Source organism: Silene latifolia, chromosome Y, assembly GCF_048544455.1.
Source record: "Silene latifolia isolate original U9 population chromosome Y, ASM4854445v1, whole genome shotgun sequence".
In the NCBI taxonomy this organism is placed as follows: Eukaryota; Viridiplantae; Streptophyta; class Magnoliopsida; order Caryophyllales; family Caryophyllaceae; genus Silene; species Silene latifolia.
Genome location: NC_133538.1, coordinates 413,970,737 through 413,989,388, shown reverse-complemented (window position 1 = coordinate 413,989,388; position 18,652 = coordinate 413,970,737). Strand labels below are relative to the sequence as shown.

Genomic DNA, 18,652 nt, shown 5'->3' with positions numbered 1-18,652 from the left:
AACCAATGCCCGCATCAACCCCTGCTCCAGCTCCAGGACTCACATACCACGGGGTCAAGCCACCATAAGCAAAGGACTGAGGTGTCCCCCAAGCTGACTGATCCACCCCGTAAGAGTGGAAAACCCCACTGTAGTCCCCAACTCTACTCCACCACACTGGATGTGGTCCCTCGATCCCAATCCCCTGAGCATACGCCATCTCATGCATGTTCCGGAGTGTCAAGGTGGATGACACTCTCTCTGCCAAGTAGCTCGAACGCGTCTCCGGGGTGTCGAGGTAGGGGTAATAAGGAAAAGGGTGCTGCTGTAGTGACGCTGCCGGCCGTGGTCTAGTCTCAGCGGTCCTCTCCCTCACTCGACGGGGTCCTCTCCCCAACCTGGGCCTCTCCTCCACTGCCTCCGCGTTCTCCCCCTTCTTCGGCTCGGGCATCACCTGGAGGATCGTGTCATCAATGAGGTACGTCCGCAACTGTCGAGGTCCATCATCATCCTCCTCCTCCTCCTCATCGGAGTCCACAACTACTACCACCGGGTCTAACGACTCTGTCGGTGGGAGGTGCTCAGGAGCCGGAATCTTCATCCAGCTCATGCCCCACACCCTCCAAGCTAGGCTGCCATCAGCTAAAGTTCTCAACCATTTCAGGTTGAGGTAGTAGTCTCGATCCATAATAGGCACCAGTGTAGCCAGAGGAACATACTCAGAAGAAGCCTCAAAGGAGGCTAGCTTTTCAGCTAGCCGAGTGGCGATAGCACCACAACTCAAGTACCGGGTAGTGGAAGTAGCCACCAAGGCAAGGCTAGCACAGACCATGGCAGGAGCATTAAAGACCACCCTCTCGGTCCGCTCCGGGTTAAGGTAAGACATCAGAAGCAACATCTCATGATTGTTAAGTTTACTAATATCCGGTCTCTCATAAAGGAGGTTCGAAATAGAACGAAGAAAGATCCTCAAGGTAACATGTTGGACATCATTAATCAACATGTTGCTTGAGGTAGGACCTGGCTTTCCGGTAAGACAAGGCATTAGCGGCAGACACCGCACTCAGAAGGGATCTTACTGATGGAATCCTTGGGAGGCTTGGCCAACCCAAGGTGAGACGTAAAAAGGTCCATGGTAAACAGGAAACTTTTGTTCATCAAACGAAACTCAACAGTTTGTGCAGCTGGCTCGTAATTAAACGAGCTCATAAACTCCAAGGTAAGAAAAGGGTAAGAATGATTCTTCAACCGATACAACCCCATGAATCCCAAAGTCTCAAAGATGTGACGGACATCCGTCTCAATTCCCAAGTCAGTAAGAAGTGTGGTATCCACACAACGGGTAGGCCTCATTTTGCGTTTCTGTAACGCCACAAATCGCTCTCTCTGTTTAAAGTCTACAAACACCACCGAAGGGTACTCCGGTACCGCGGGTACTACGGGTCCACTACCTTCCCCAAGCTCGGGCTGTGAAGCCCTCCCCCTCTTACTCTGACGGATCCCTATGTTTAGTCTCGGCATCTGTTTCAGCATACGATTTAAACAAACTTGCATAGGCATGTAAAGCACATAATTCACACAATTGAACTTTGAATACTCAGCTAGGTACACACTTTCACCAACAAATTCCAATTTGATACATAAATTCAGTTTATAGTAACTCAGACGATCTCTATTGTTGTGAAAGGTTTAGCATGATAAACACAATCTACTCAACCAATTCCACTACAAAAAGAATTAAAACAGGCGACTGATTTTGGCGACTGAAATCAGTCGCCAAAATCAATTTGGCGACTGAAATCAGTCGCCAAACGTCAGTCGCGGACCTTAGTCGCCTTTTCTAGCTTTGGCGACTAAAGTCGGTCGCCAAATTTGGCGACTACCCAATCAGTCGCCAAATTCCAAAAATGGCGACTGATTGGGTAGTCGCCAAATTGGCGATCGATAAAGGTAGTCGCCAAAATGGCGATGAATAGAGCCGCCAAATGCCAACTCAGTCGCCTTTTTTGGGTGACGTAGCCAATTTGGCTGACCAAATTTGGCGACTGAATTGGGATTTAGCGACTGCTATTCAGTCGCCATTTTGGCGACTACCTTTAATCAGTCGCCAATTTGGCGACTGAATTTCAGTCGCCAAATCACAAATCAGTCGCCAAACCCACTGTATGTTTTGGTGGTTTTTTTCGTTTTCATTGCTAGCCAAAAATTTACAACTCGCATACAAACCGATGTTCCACAACACCATACATCCCATTTCAACACACACAACACCATACATTTCAACCCAACACCTCCCAATTTCTCAAACTTCATTTCATATATTGAAAATGAAAGTTTTACAAGCTAAGCTATTCTAAATGTTCAAGTCTAAATGTTCAAGTCTTACAAGCTAAGCTAACCTCCCAATCATCTTACTTGGAAGCCAACACCGGCTCCACTCCCCCCATGTGGACCATGCGGATCATTTGGATCGTAGTTGGGTCCAGTCCGGGTTACAACCTTGCCACCAAGTCTCAAACATTGCCATTCTTTCCTTCATTTGGCGCAATTCTTCATCACGTTTGGCATCACGTTCATCACGCTCTCTTATTTGACCTTGAAGTTGACTAATAATTCTCGGTTGATACGTGTTTCTTGGGAATTGTTGAAGTCGATCTCCTACGCGTTTTCTCATAGAAAGCTGGTGTTGAACTTCCGGTACCATACACGTGCCCTTTCTTGAAGCCATCCACCAACTTATACCATATGTCATTATCCGGAGTTTTTGGATTGGCGGCTTTTTCTTGTTCAAATGCTTCCTACAATATTAAACAAATGGTTGTAAGTTAATATGGTAACCACCTTATATACGACATTTTAAAAGAGAGTAAATTAACAAAAATTAAGTGTTACGGAAACTTACATATAATTGCTTGTCTTTTGGCTTAGTCCAAGTTCTAACCCCTTTGTGGTCAACCCTGGAATGCGTGTTCGAAACTTGAGGTTCGATCTGGTACCGTCGCAATCGGCCGTGACTTCTTCTTTCCTCTCGAATGAAAAAAAAAAACATACATGTTAGAAAATCAACAAAAAATCTAACATAAAATAAACATGTTGCATTGAAAACAAAAAAAAGTGTCAAATAATAGACAAACTTACCCCCAACATACGATTCCAGAACGATCGTGAACCCGCGTAATGAGTAGGCTCGTTCACGGCGTCTTCCTTTCCTCCTCTTTTGTTGAGGGATGCTTGCTTAGACTTCTTCTGAAAAGCGGGAGTTTTGGTATGCTTTATTAAGCCTTCATACTTGTCACCTGCAATTACACATATGAAATCATAACTAATAAGTTATTGATATTATTTATAATATAAGAGAGTATATGCTAATTAATACAAATAACAAAACAAGTTAATTAAATACCTTTCATGTGCTCTGGTTCCTTTGGGCGCCTAACTACCTTCCAAATCACGTCCCGATATCGTCGAGTACCGACTTCCTCGCACCGATACGGACATTCCGTTCTGAGACGGTGACCAAGCATATGCTTGCTACAAAAAAAAGCGACAAAATTTCATATTAGTATTTATAAAAGTATAACCTTGGTTATTAAAACAAAGAAATACGGAAAATATATACCCGAAAGTTATTGAACCACGCATCTCTTTGTGCAGGAGAAGCTTGTGTCCACGATGTAGGAATTGGACCCACGAAATTAGTCTTCGTGCTTTTCGTGACACCTCGTACCACGCAATCGTCCATAAACCTGCATTTATTTTGAACATGTAAAATTACAAACAATTATTATTTTAAAAAAAAAAAAAAAAAAAAAAAAACAAAATAGTAGACTAATAAAGAATAAAACTTACCATAATCCCGCCGGCTCAAGAATCATCTTATGATCCAAAGTGTACCGTATCGGCACCCGTGGTGTCTCGTCGGTAGCGTCAGTCTTCTCACCGTCACCGTCATGCGCATCGGATCCTCCCGCACAAACTCCTCCTCCGCTCCGGACGCGTACTCTGTCCTCCTCCCGAGCCGCCTCCACGCTTCCTATCTCGACTGCTCCGCCATCTGCAAAGTAATACAAATAAAAATTAACACAAATAATGATAAATGAAAATTATACAGACTTCTAAATTTTAATAATTTACTCTTGAGGAATACAAAATTATACCAATTTAATCATCTTCATCTTCAAACCCCTCGTCCTCATCCTCATCCTCTTCCTCATCGTCATCATCATCATCATAATCATCTTCATCTCCAAACCCCTTGTCCTTCCTCCTTTTCTCCTCCTCCCTTCTCCTCCTCACCTCATCTTCCCCCCTCCTCTCCTCCTCTTCTTCTCTTCTCTCCTCCTCCTCCTCCTCCGCCTCATCCTCCCCGTGAGTCTCTCTTCCACATCATAAAATTCTTCCTCTTCCATGTCTTCACCATCTTTATTCTCATGTTCATAGTTGATTTCATCGGGTGGAGACAAAAACGTTTCATTTGAAACGTTTTCTTCTTGGAAAAAAGTTGTATCAACTTGTGACCGTGCCTTTGTCTTAAAGATTGCACACCACGCATTTTGATTTCTATCATTTGTTGTGCTTGGATAAGTAGCAAAATACACTTGATGAGCCTGATGTGCAAGTATAAATGGATCATACTTAGAGTATGTTCTAGTACGATTCACTTCTACAAGCTTGTATTGTTCATGTACTCTCATTCCAAATTACAGAATTATCCTTCCAGTCAACCTTGAATAAGACAGTTTTATAAGCTCGGTCACGTCCACTATAACTAATTTCAAAGATATCTTCAACTATACCATAGTATTCGTTGTCATCAAGAGAAGAAATAGTAACCCCCCAATTGCACCTAGCCTTACCTTTACCGTGGTTGAATGTTTGAAAATTAAACCCATTAACCGAGTATCGATTCCACGTTCTTACCATTTTTAAAGGACCAAAAGCCAAACTTCTTATCAAATCATCTTGAATATTCAACTCAATTACATGTTTTTGAAACCATGATGGAAATTGGTCCTCATGTTTGTCCCAAACATCATCCTTACTTATATTAGGATTCCTCAGAATGAAATCATTAACAAACTGTGTTTCGTATGGCTCCAAGAGGTCACAATTAGATAGCACGTAAAGGTGGGCACGATTATACTCTTTATCATCCAAATATCGTGTTTGCCCCTTTGATGAACACCCTTCATCATCTTGAGTTTGAAAAAATTCGGGTAAACTTCCGTCTACTTCATCCGGTTTCTCAACATTCAAGTTTTTTGCTTTGGTTTCTATATGTTTTTCAAAGTAAAGAGAACAAAAGTTTGCAATCTCTTCCGTTAAATAAGCATTGCATATAGAACCTTCCACCCTAGCTTTATTACCAATTTTTTCTTCAAATGATTAAGAAACCTATAAAAGTTAATGATGAGTTTTATTAATAATAAAGTTAACATATAATAAATAGATTAGTTATTATTATTAATTTTAATTTAAAAGTAGCTAGATTATCTTAATTACCTTTCAAATGGATACATCCACCTATATTGGACGGGTCCCCCAACTTTGGCTTCATATGGCAAATGAACCGGTAGATGCTCCATGGAGTTAAAAATGCAGGAGGAAAGATCATTTCAAGCTTACACAATATCTGTGGTATTTGCTCTTCCAGACGAATCATGTCATCAACACATATTGAAGAGGCACATAAATCTCGGAAGAATTGACTAATCTCAACAACTGCATTCCAAACGTTTGTCGGCACGAGGTGTTTCAAAGCAACGGGTAATAATCGCTCCATGAATACATGACAATCATGACTTTTCAAGCCTTGCAACTTGACTTCTTAAGATCAACACATCGACTAAAATCGATGCATACCCATCAGGAAACTTCAAATTTTGTAACCACTCACACAATACTTTTCTCTTAGCTTTGTCGAGAGTGAAAATGGATGTTGGCTTAGACCCGTCGCCGCGAATGTGTAATTTGGGACGATGACAAAATTTCTGCAAATCTTTTCTAGAAGCAATGCTATCACATTTTTCACCTTCTACATCCATGATCATGTCAATTAGTTGCTCAAAGAAATTCTTTTCTATGTGCATTACATCCAAATTATGTCTTATCAACATTGTCTTCCAATAAGGAAGGTCCCAAAGAATGCTTCTTTTAAACCAACCGTTTTTCTGCTTTTTCAATTCTTTAAATTCTTCCTCGGTACCATCAATAGGGGATGGTAAATCACATACCGTCTTCCATATCTCATCCCCAGGCACTCGTTTCGGAGGGGCATCAAGCACCTCTTTACCTTTTGTGAAAGCTTTCTTGTTCTTCCTATGTGGATTTCCTTCTCGTAAGAAGCATCTATGACAATCAAACCAGCTTATTTTCTTGCTATTGGGAAGCCAAAATGCTTTACTTTCCTCCATGCAACAAGGACATGCTTTTTGTCCTTGTGTAGTCCACCTGAGATAGCATACCATAGGCGGGAAAATCATTTATTGTCCACAAAGGGAAGCTTTAAGTTGAAAATTTTGTTTTTTAGACACATCATAAGTTTCCACCCCAACTTCCCACAAATATTTCAACTCCTCCACCAATGGTTGTAAATAAACATCCAAATTACGTTTCGGGCTTTTGGTCAGGGGAACAATAAGTGACAAGAAGATAAATGGTCTTTTCATACATAACCAAGGTGGTAAGTTTTATGGTGTGACCATAACGGGCCAACAAGAATACTTCCTCCCAAAATTACCGAAAGGATCAAATCCATCCGTACACAAGCCAAGTCGTACATTGCGGGGTTCCTTGGCAAAATCGGGATACATCCGATCAAATCGTTTCCATTCTTCCCCATCACTAGGATGACTCATCTTCCCCGGAGCACGTGGGTTTTCTTTGTGCCATCTCATTTGTTCGGCAATGTTTTTGGTGGCATAGATTCTTTGAAGTCTTGGTGCGAGAGGAAAGTAAAACAATTGGTTACATGCTATTGGTTTCTTACTCTTTTGGCCCTCTTACTACCGTTGCCTTTTTCAACACCAAAACTATATCTCCTTCACTTGTCTCATATCTATCCGCCCCACAATCTTTACATTTGTCAAGCAAAGCATCATCTTTCCAAAATAGCATACATCCTTCAGGACATGCATCAATCTTTTCATGCGTAAATCAAGACCTTTAACTACTTTTTTGGTAGTATAGAAACTTCGGATCATGATATTATCATCGGGGAAGATTCCTCAAGGAACGAGGCAATGCCATCAACAGCAACAAATGGCATATTGAACTCACATTTCAAGGTAATTAGCCTAGAAGTGGCTTGTAACAATGTCATTCTGCTTCCTTCATACAAGGGTTTTTCCGAGGCTTTTAACATGTCAAGAAAGGCTTTTGCTTGTGGGTGTGGCGGTTGTTCTTCAGAAATAGTTGTATGGTCATCACTATTAAAAATAGTGGAATCCATAGCATCAACAACCATCTCTCTATATGGGTTCTCATCATTTTGTATTTGTTGGGTGTGAGTTTGTTCATGAATTGGAGAATATGCTTCTCCATGTGAAATCCAATTGTAATAATTTGGCTTAAACCCGTTTATAATGAGATGTTCTTCTACTACAATGTCAAGCTGGTATTTCAGGTTTTTGCATTTGGCACAAGGGCACCTAAGTTTTTTGTCTACCAAGTCATATTCATCTTGTTGTTTAGCAAATTCAATAAACTCGCTAACACCCTTTATAAATCTAGCGGTAGGACGTCTTTTCTTATTGGAATGGTCTAATCTTCCTTCATACATCCATGAACGTTCCAATCTCTTCATTTTAATCTAAAGAAGACCCCAAAGAAATTTAAACATTTTTAAAAAATAACAATAATATTAAATACAAAATTTAAACATTATACTCCACATTATACAATAAACATATGAAAACAATATATAAATATTGTCAATAAGTAATCCATCTTCGAATGGGGTCCTTATCACTCCAACCTAAACCCGTCAATGTACGTTTCAAGTCACTAGCAAACACACTTGTAATTTATTAATGAGGAAAAAATTCGGCAGCAATTCCCTTCAGTTCTCCAAATACACATATACATGTATTCGGAGAACATTAAAGGGATCGCCACCAAACTCATTCCTCATTAATAAATCACAAGTACGTGTTTACTACCTAAATGACTTGAAACGTACAAAGCGATCCCAAAATGGGGACTATTCAAGAATTACTCCTAATGAGTAATTCTTGAACGGGTACTAAGTCAACATCAAATCAAACAACAACACAATCAAGTACTAAATTAATTAAGTCAATCAATAGCCCAATTCAACCACATAGTAAAGGCTTCTATCCTAAAGTCCGTAACATAATTTGAACTAAAATTAGTAAATTTAAAAAGTAACTGGTAAGAGGAGGTTACCTAATCAAGTAAAAGCAAAAATGAAAAGAAAACAAGAAGCAACAGCTACCGCGTACGGTGGTGCCTAGCAGCGCGGTGACAACCCTGAAAAGAGAAAAGAAAAACAAAAATAACAAGGTTATTCTACCTCAATTCATCAATAACATGAATTATCAAACTAAATTTATCAAAATCAAGTCCTAAAGAAGGTTCTACTTAGCTAATAGATAATTTCTCTTAATCCAAAAGACGGTTCCACTTAGCTAATTCCATTAATGCAAAGGACGGTTTCACTTAGCTTAACATTAATAATAATAAGGCGGTTTAATTAGTAATAATAATAATAATAATAATAATAATAATAACAATAATAATAATAATACTAATACTAATAATAATACTAATACTAATAATAATAACAATAATTCCCTTCCCCCACCGCCACCACCCACGGCCACCCTTCCCCCACCGCCACCACCCACGGCCACCCTTCCCCCACCGCCACCACCCACGGCCGACCAAACCCCCACCCATAACCCTAAACCTAAACACAAACCCCCTTAATCATTCCCTTTTAATTCAAACACAAATTAAACTAAATCTAACTACAAATTAATCTAACATACTAACTACAAATAAATCTAACAAACTAACCACAAATTAATCAAACTAACTACAAATTAATCTAACAAATTAAACAAATTAAACTGAAATTAAACAAAAAAAACTAACCTAATTAAAGAGAGTGATGGAGGCAATGAGAACGGTGGTCACGGTGGTGGAAGTGGTGGAAGTGGTGGTGTGGTTGTGTGGTTGTTGTCGTCGCCGCTTTCCTTTCTCTCTTTTTTTTTTTTTTTGTTTCGAAAGAGTAAAGCAGGAGAGAGGAGTTCCGTTTTTCTATAAACAAATTTGGCGACTGAAAAGCCATTTGGCGACTGCGTTTCAGTCGCCAAATTTGGAATTTGGCGACTACACATACATCAGTCGCCAAATTTTAAAACTCGGTCGCCAAATTGATTCCTTTTTTAAAAAATGACAGCCTGGTTTCTACTAAGAAAATTGGCGACTGAAATTCATTTTGGCGACTGAAGTTCAGTCGCCAAATTGGCGACTACACATAAATCAGTCGCCAAATTAAAACTCTTGGTCGCCAAGTTTGATTCCCTTTTTAAAAAAGACAGTCGCCAAATTGGCGACTGATTTCAGTCGCCAATTTGAATATCAGTCGCCAATTTGGCGACTGAATATATCAGTCGCCAAATTTCGGTCGCCTGTTTTAGTTTTTCTTGTAGTGTTCGGATATCATGGCATGGCTCAAATGTTACCCCATGTAATTACTTGATATCATGTGAGATATTCATACATGTTCATAGAAAGGCAACTTAAAACATGTCATCATCAACCTTCAACATTAGAAGCAATTAAGTCAACTAGACTAGTCAGACGGTCTCTACAACTGTAACAAATTGACATATTCGTCAACAATTAACATCACCATTATCATATTAATAGCTTAACTCTTGCATATGCATTCATATCTAACACAAAATCTCAATTATAGAAAACGAAATTCAATTTGGGGCACTTTTAAGACGAAATTTTAAGGCAAATTTTAAGGTGAAAATCACCAAAATCCATCTTTCAACATGATATATACAGCATATAGTGCTCAATTTCATCATCTAACATGTAGAAAACAACCAAAAATCAATTTTGATTTTGTAAACCCTAGAAAATTCGTCCCAATTTGGCAATTTCTATACTATTTTTGGAGCAATTAATCATTATTTATCATGAAAGGGAAGGATATGAATTACATTACAACAATTAAAAGCAATGATTCGCCCATATGAATAGAAATTTCAGTTAATTCTACCATTCTAACAAGTTCAAAGTGATAAAACATGTAAATAAGGAAGAAGTTCATACCTTGATTAGATAGAAAAGTAAAAGAACGAAATTAAACAAAGCAAACAACCCAACTAATCACCACCAACACAAGAAGAGGAGAGTTTTAAGAGAGATTTAGGGCTTAGGGTTCGAATAGAAGAAGAAAGAATGAGAGGAATAAGAAGAAATAAGGGTTTTAAGAAACCCGTAAGAGGCTCTGTACTGTAGCCTACTCGATCGAGTGCCTAGGGTACTCGATCGAGTGCCCTCTACTCGATCGAGTAGGTGCTATTTCGTCGAGTATCTGCAGAAAATTTCCACATCCCAACGTCATAGCTTCCTAACTAGATCGAGTGAGGTCTACTCAGTCTAGTAAGCACTCGCACACGGACAAGTAAGGTTGAGTACTTGGTCAGAAATACGAAGTAAATTGAAGATTCCTGCAAAAACAATATCGCGTGTCGATTCCAAACTATGTTCGGAATTCGTCACTAGTTATCATACTCACTCATGTATTACCATTACTACTCAAGCATATCATACCGTCTCATCAGATAAGATTCATGTCATATTACGCTACAACAAATTTATCCAACTCGGTTGACCTGCTTCCGAGTCATTCATATACATAATCACGTCATCATACCATATCTAAACTCGTCTTACCACATTGTTATCAGCTTATTCTCATGTTAATGCAAAACATATATTTAACGATAATTATTCTTCCATATGTCATTCAAAGGTATTACTAACATATTCCAATTTCAATCATAAGCAAATTATTCTACACAAATTAATCATTACACAGCGGAAACTTTCAACCATAAAACATTGCAGAAATGCCTCTCTGTTTGTTATTTCTCACATTATAACTCAACATTTTTAACTATCCTCATTATAGCTACAGTAGGACTTATAAACTCATATAGGATTACCATTACTGACAACTTGAAACAAACACCAACATATTCACTGTTCATACTACAGCATACACTTCTACACTTTTCACGCATTCCTATTAAATAAAACCTACATCGCATAAGCTCACTAATTCTATCCAACTTCACCATATACGATCCAAGTGCGACTATCATGCTTATACCAACTTCAACAAGACTCATCCACAGGTAGTCCCAACGAAATTAACATACACACGGACTCCACATTCCCATACCCATTGACTGGCTTAAGTACAATGAGGCCAAGATTTTGAAATGAGGGCGCCTACTCATCCAAAACATAGCATCAGCTGGGGCTCTCATCATACATACACCAGGTTCATTTTATTAGACTCACTACGTTCATTATTTTCATTGGTTACAGGTTCCAAAATCGTCGCTTTAATACCACTTTGTAACACCCCCATATTCAGAGGAGCCTTAACCAGGCCTTCCTTAGCATATAAGGGCGTTACCATCTCGGTTGCCCGAGGTAAGTAACCATCAAAAGTCGATAAAAGAACAATTATAGTTATATTACAAGCGTTACAACCAACTTAACAGAATAAAGATACAACTCGTGAGCTACACACTATCTATATCGAAACTCGTGAGCCCTCCTCCCGTCAGGACTCCAGCTATCAACAACATCAACATCTGCCAAGACCGACTGCTCACCATAAGGGATCACTGCAGACACATAGAAACAATAAGATAATCACACAAGGTCAGTACTGAGATAAGACATGACAAAACAAACAACATCTATCAACACAACACAACACAATCAGTCACACAGATAATCACCCCCACTCCAACCAATCTCCGTCACCGACTGTCCACTTGGACCGACCCCGCGAGTGGGGACCATGGCCGTACCCACCAAATCCCCGCTCATCATACCGAACGATAACCCTGTCCCATTAATGTGCACATCCCCTCCCGTGGCGGGTTCCACGGAGGGTGAAACTAGGGCGTGAAGCCACTTCTGCAAGTGACTCCACTCAGCCGAGGACGCACCTCGAGAACCAGAGACAAACAATCACAGATAGCTGCAACACACAACAACCAACAAACTGTATACACCAACCGACTACTGCATATACGCTGCCACACAAACACAACCACAATTCAACAACCACGACACGACAACCGACCCACTAGACTATCCACAGAAACTGAGTAGGCGAACCTACCTTTAAGCAACTGCAACCACTCCATGCCAACATATGAAATATCCAGCAATCAAGCAACACCTATATCCACAACACAATCATCTATCACTACCAAGCAAACCCTAACTGCAAAGACAAGGATACGGATGATGATGACGACAAATCTACAAGAAGAAACCTGGCAAAAGACCGCTACCCGACTCAAGCTATGCTCTCCTAAGACACAAGAACCTTCAAAGGCTTCCATGGAGGTTATATGGTGAAGGGAAGGGAAAGAGGCGACCTAAGGATATGAAGAAATGAGGCGGAAATGATTTGCGGATTTAACAAAACGCGATTATAAACCCTCGCTGAAAATCCGTTACTCGATCGAGTGGCCCACATACTCGATCGAGTGTCCCCTACTCGATCAAGTATCCAAGCTACTCGATTGAGTAGCCTCTACTCTATCGAGTACCACACATAACTCACAAGCCAAGGTAACTTTGGCACGCACTTCTAAGGACTATTACCGCTCCCAAGGTCAGTCAACGCTGGTCAAAGGATCTCTAAAAGGGCGGGTATTACATTGAGTGTAAGAGGCTTGATATCCGAACGATGGTAGTGTTGAGGTGTTGTCACTAGTGGTTAATGGTGATGATAAATAGGAAAGATGGCCATTCTAAAGAGGTTAATTTTGTAGAAGACCCGATTGATGTGTATGGTTGTGAGGAAGTATAAGATGTTGTTATAGGAGGCGGTTGCTAGTAGTTGGGTATTAATGGTATGGTTATGTTTGGCATAAGGTGGTGGTTATGCGAGTGGGGGAATATGTTATGAGGGGCATATGAGTTAAGCTCGGACGACAGGTAACCTTGATCGAGTGGTAACTTACGTGATCAGGATTGACTAGTTGGATGTGATTATGGGTCTATGATGTAAATAAACGTTTGTGTGAGGTTCTAACCTCACGATAAGTTGTATGGTGTGATAGTCGTAAAGTTGTTATCTGAATGTTCTGTAATATATGTTGGATACGGTAATCTAATGAAATGATGTTCAAAAGTGATAGTTTGGGTGATCTGGCATGGCTAGTTATACTTGTAGGTGTATTCATGATATATGTTTAATCCGTGAAAAGGTATGGATGATGTTCATGAGATTCCTGTCTATTTATTTCGTATAATATATTGTGTTGTGATCTAGTAAAGCAGTCTTGAGTAAGTTTTATTGTCCGGAAAGTTATTCTAAGTCAGTGTTTGTGGGAATTGTATGTAGTTGTGATGTCTATTGATGTGGTTGTTGTGCCTCGGGTGGTTATTCGGGCATGGTATTTCGTGTTGTGATACGGGTGTTTTTGCGCTGTAGTGCGGCTTTTGGTGGCGGTGTTGCGATGCCGTCACCGGTTGTGGTGGAGTTGGCGAAATGATTATGATACGAGTTCTCAAAAGTACATATGAGTTATACATAGTTGTTGTTTTTTTTGTTGTTATTTTCTGTGAGTTTCAGTTTGGACAGATAGACTGTTGTTTTTTTTGTTGATGTTTCTTACCAGTTTCAGTTTGAGAATGAGGGTAGAGTATGATATAAAAGAGAGTTGTTTATGTTTTCATTGTTGTCATAGTATAGTAATATTCTATTGATGGGCCACAGTTGTGAGAAGTTGTTATAGTAATTTTGACCTTGTTTTAAGATGAGGAATCGGTAGACACAGTCATGGCAAGTGATTTGTGGAACATGTGTTGTACTGATCTGGACGCTGCAGGTGCTTCATAATCAGATTTTGGGACAGTGAGTGTAGGGTGTTGGGAATTAATGTCATGTTAAGTTATGTATGAGTTTTGCGGTAATGAAAGAAAAGAACTTGAGGATCTAGTGTGAGTGTATGTAATAATTATGGATCGTGAGTTATGAGTATGGAGATAGGTGCAGGTATAGAGGATTATGTCGTTTTGGCAGTAATAGGGAACAATTGAAGTTTTGGTTAAGCTAAAGATTTTGAGGTATAGGTTAGGTGGTGTGACGAGTGAATTGAAGTATGAGAGTTGTTTAAGTAAGAGAGCCTTAGATATATGCATGATGAGTGTTTAGATTATAGGTGGTTATCTTTGACACGCGGTGGTGATGAGGATAATGAGAAGATATAGCTAGGATTTAGTACTAGTGAGTTACGAGGATGTAACATTTGTCTTAAGCGGAGTAGGATGCGATAAAAGAGAGTTTCATGGTTGTGCATGTTGTAGTATATTTGGAAGAAGAGTGTTGGTGTAGCATAAAGGATGGATCTTTGTTGTGATTGATTTTATTAAAGGTCATGACCGTGCTTGTAGTAGTGTGATGTCTAGGAGTGCGAGAATATTTCGATAGTGTTGACAGTTGAATGATGATGATTATGAGTTCGATAGTTTGGCGGTTGGACGATGATGTTTAGGAGTGTGAGTAAACTTCGAGGACGAAGTTCCTTTTAAGGGTGGTAGAATGTAACATTCCGTTTGATGTTCATGAGTGTCTTGATATTGGATTTCCTAGTGGATGACATGTTACGGAGCTAGCAACGTTTGTGGACGGTAGTTGATAATGTATGGAGTTAGTGTCGAGAGAGATATAATGTAGTTGATACGATATCGTGAGCCATGTTGTGGATATAGGAATAGTTGGTGGAATTGGTGTTACGAGTACATGTGTTGTAGGTTGGAGTTTTGTTTTGAGTTCTTAGTTGCGTGGTTGTGTCTTGACCGAGTTAGTATGATTGTTTTGAGTATGGGTTGAACTTCGGGGACGAAGTTCCTTTTAAGGAGGGAAGACTGTAATACTACGGTTTATGAGTCTATGGGTACTCTATCGAGTGAGGCTTACTCTATCGAGTAAGTATGTTTTTATACGAAACAGTAGTCTGTTTAATGGGTACTCGATCGAGTATGTGTGGCACTCGATCGAGTAAGGGGCACTCGATCTATTAGATTACTTACTCGATCGAGTACGTTGGTCTTACGGCTTATTTTAGCCGGTGATACCGGCGTAGAGTACCCAAGATAAATTTATAATCCAAACTACTACTATATATAGCGACAGTCAGGGTCGAACCACAGAGAGGTGACGCAATTAATAGTTGTCTAGTTTTAGTCTAAAGTAACAGTTGAGAGGGGGGTTTGATTTGAACAGTTCTATAACTAAGGGTAAACAAATTAAAATTAAACTAAAGTAAATAAATGAGTGATTAAAGAAACTGGATGAAATCAAATATTAAAAGGTTGCTAAGATGGTCGGTTCACTGTAGTTTCGACGGCGGCAACTCTAAGTAAACTGTCTTAAACATGTTAGACGGGAAAATAAAAAGTCCTCTCGGTCCAATTTAACAGGTAGCAACCTTTCGGCCTAAGCTACGGGTCCCTAATTCTCACTAATACTAACTTTCGTTCTTGATTAATGATACTTAAAGCCTAAATTAACTTATCTCTCGATCTTGCTAATTTAGTCGTCTTAATTAAGTAGTCTATTTCCCTCCCAAATCTTTCGATCTATCGGGTCGGTCAATTCCTAAGCATTCAACTAGTCGCGTGCACTTGATTCGTCAAATATAGCAATTAAATTAATTAAGACGCAGCTAATTTAACACGCGGTGGTCGATCGACCAAGCATGTCAGTCGATCGACCATGTCCCGATAACAGGTCGCCTATGTCGAAACCGTCTAACCTACAGATCCCCTACATCTTAGCACGAAGGGTTTAGCTACTCATACTGAAAATAATAACAGCAATAAAATTAACAAATAAAACAATCGAATTCATAATCGAATTAACTAAATAAATAACTATCGTGAAACGATAATTTGGCTTGGGAAATCTAAACTAGCAATTCTAACTACGGAAGAATTGAAGCAACAAACTGAACAAAGGAACAGAAGAATACCATAAGAAGAATTGTAGAAGAAAGACCAAAACCAAATGCGAAAGGTAAACTTTATTGACGAAAATTATTCTAAACTAATGAAATAATCAAAAGTTCAACTTCTCTGTGTATTTAACCCTAATTAATTCGATTCTCTCTTCTGAAATCTCAAGTTACGTTATATAGATAGTCTTACGTAACTTTTATTCCTAAAACCTAATTACATTGGGCTTTCTCGTTTTCCAAATTTGCGTCAGAATCACGGTGTGGTCGATCGACCATTATGACCAGTCGATCGACCAACCCTCGCTATATACTAGCTTCTGATAATCGTACTCTGGTGTATCGACCAAGAGCATCAGTCTATCGACCACTTCAACAGGTACTTGGCTCCAAAAGCTTCACAAATTCGTCTTTCGGGCCTCGAAACGCGCACCAAGTTTGCTTCCCGAGTCTTTTACTCCATGTCAAATGCAATGCTAAGTACTCAGGGACGGATTTGGCTCATTTCCCGCTGGATTCTTCACATTTCTGCAATATTACACAAAAAACACGAAAGTAGACGGAAATAGGGAAAATAGTAGCATAAACTACATAACTGAGCTCTGAAATGCGTATAAAATAGGGTGTAAAACATCATATTTAGGACTCGCATCAAACTTCCCCAAACCAAACCCTTGCTTGTCCCCAAGCAAGACTAGACTCGATCTTAAAACCTATTGGAACGATTTCAATCTCAGAGCGAAATGCAACTGTAAAGCCTAAACCAGTTTAATTCAACAACTAACAATTAATTAGCAATATGAATCATTCAAACGAGTTATGTAGTCGTTAAAACTGCTGAACTTTAAACTATAGAGACTTATCATTATGGACTCTCACGGGTCGATCATGTCACACATAAGTACAGGTGAATATATGTAAAGGATAGAAAGAAGTAATAATGTAATGACACATACCTAACTTTGACCTATAAGAACATGCCTGCAGTCTAATATGAAAATGATCTCTACAACCGTACATATGCATTCCAACCAACAAATGACCATGACACATGCCAAGGTAGATATGGATATGTGAGGCTATGGGTAAGAAAGGGCTAAGATAAATTTGGATATGAGGAGTTAAAAGCCAAGCTAGTAACTACAGATCCAAATTACGGGAACATCCCAACTTCAAACTCAAGATTTCAATCGAAATGGTGCTAAATTTCAAGCACTAATCTCACAATTTCCACAATTAGTCAACTCCCCATAAGATACAAATACAACATGGGAGCAAAAATCGCCATTTAATAAAGACTTTGAATTATGCGATTTTGATTTTTTTTCCTTCCTCTTCTGCGGTTCATGGTCGATCGACCCATGAGTCCAGTCGACCGACCAATGGTCGAACTTGCTTGTCATTTTTTTTTCTTTTTTTTCTTTCTTTCCTCCTTTCCAACATTCCACCAAACTTCCCATAAAGAGCAATATAACCAAAATATAATAAACACATTCCCATAACTACCAATACTAGCTCAAATAAGGTAGGTTAAATATAGTATGTAGTTAAAGGGACAAAAGGCTATTTTGGCTATGTGAGGTTTATGGGTAAAATGAGAAAAAGGGACCTCTACCACATGAGTCAACAAACCACAAACCGAATGCATACAAGTATTAAGTAGATCAAGTTCATATTTATGCAAATTTATGTAACATGCCTTATAAGGAGTAACTACTCACATCTTAAATAAACTGGTCATGAATGTCACCAGTTATAAGCTCTAAACCTCAGAAAATGATGTAGTTTGCCAAAAATCTAAGTCAAGTTTAAAGTCCAGCAAAATATTTAACGAAAACTCGTAGACTATGCAAATGATTCTACTAATAACATGTCAATTTAGCACGGTTTAGGCGTAAACAGCTGAAAATGCAATGTCATCATTGAAATACTACCGTTCCGACTCGACATATATGCAAAAGTAAACGTGCAATTTTTTGGAATTTTTGAAATTTTTTTGATTTTCTGTATATATAAGAGAAATGAAAAAACAAATGCAAACTGAAGTGCAATAAACGTGAAACATAAATGCAATAAAACATGTGAATGCAATGCAAAGCTCTTCCCTAAACCAAATCACACAATGTCCCCATTGTGCAAAATCATGTAATGAAATAAAAGGGAAATGGGAATTTGCGTTATTATAACTAAACAAGACATGCAATTAAACTCGGAAACTCACAAGACTTTAAGCACGCAAAAGGAAACCTCCCCAAACCAGCGTAAGCTAGGAGGTTTCAGTAGCCAGCAGTACTACCATAGGTACCTGAAAAGAAATAAAAAAATACCGCGCGTAATTCCGAGAAAACAATTACGAAACGCAAAATAACGTGCAAAAATAAGAAAACAGAAGAAAACATAAGTGACTCGGA

The 18,652-nt window shown here is 39.1% G+C and overlaps 1 long non-coding RNA gene across 1 annotated transcript; it reads right to left on the bottom strand.

Annotated features, from left to right (window-relative positions):
• Positions 1–7,628: 7,628 nt before the first annotated feature.
• On the bottom strand, positions 7,629–9,191 carry LOC141626430 (uncharacterized). The gene is made up of 3 exons (XR_012536015.1): positions 9,097–9,191; positions 8,386–8,469; positions 7,629–7,789 (listed from the first exon to the last, which is right to left on the bottom strand). It is a non-coding gene; the product is annotated as an uncharacterized LOC141626430 (long non-coding RNA).
• Positions 9,192–18,652: the final 9,461 nt, after the last annotated feature.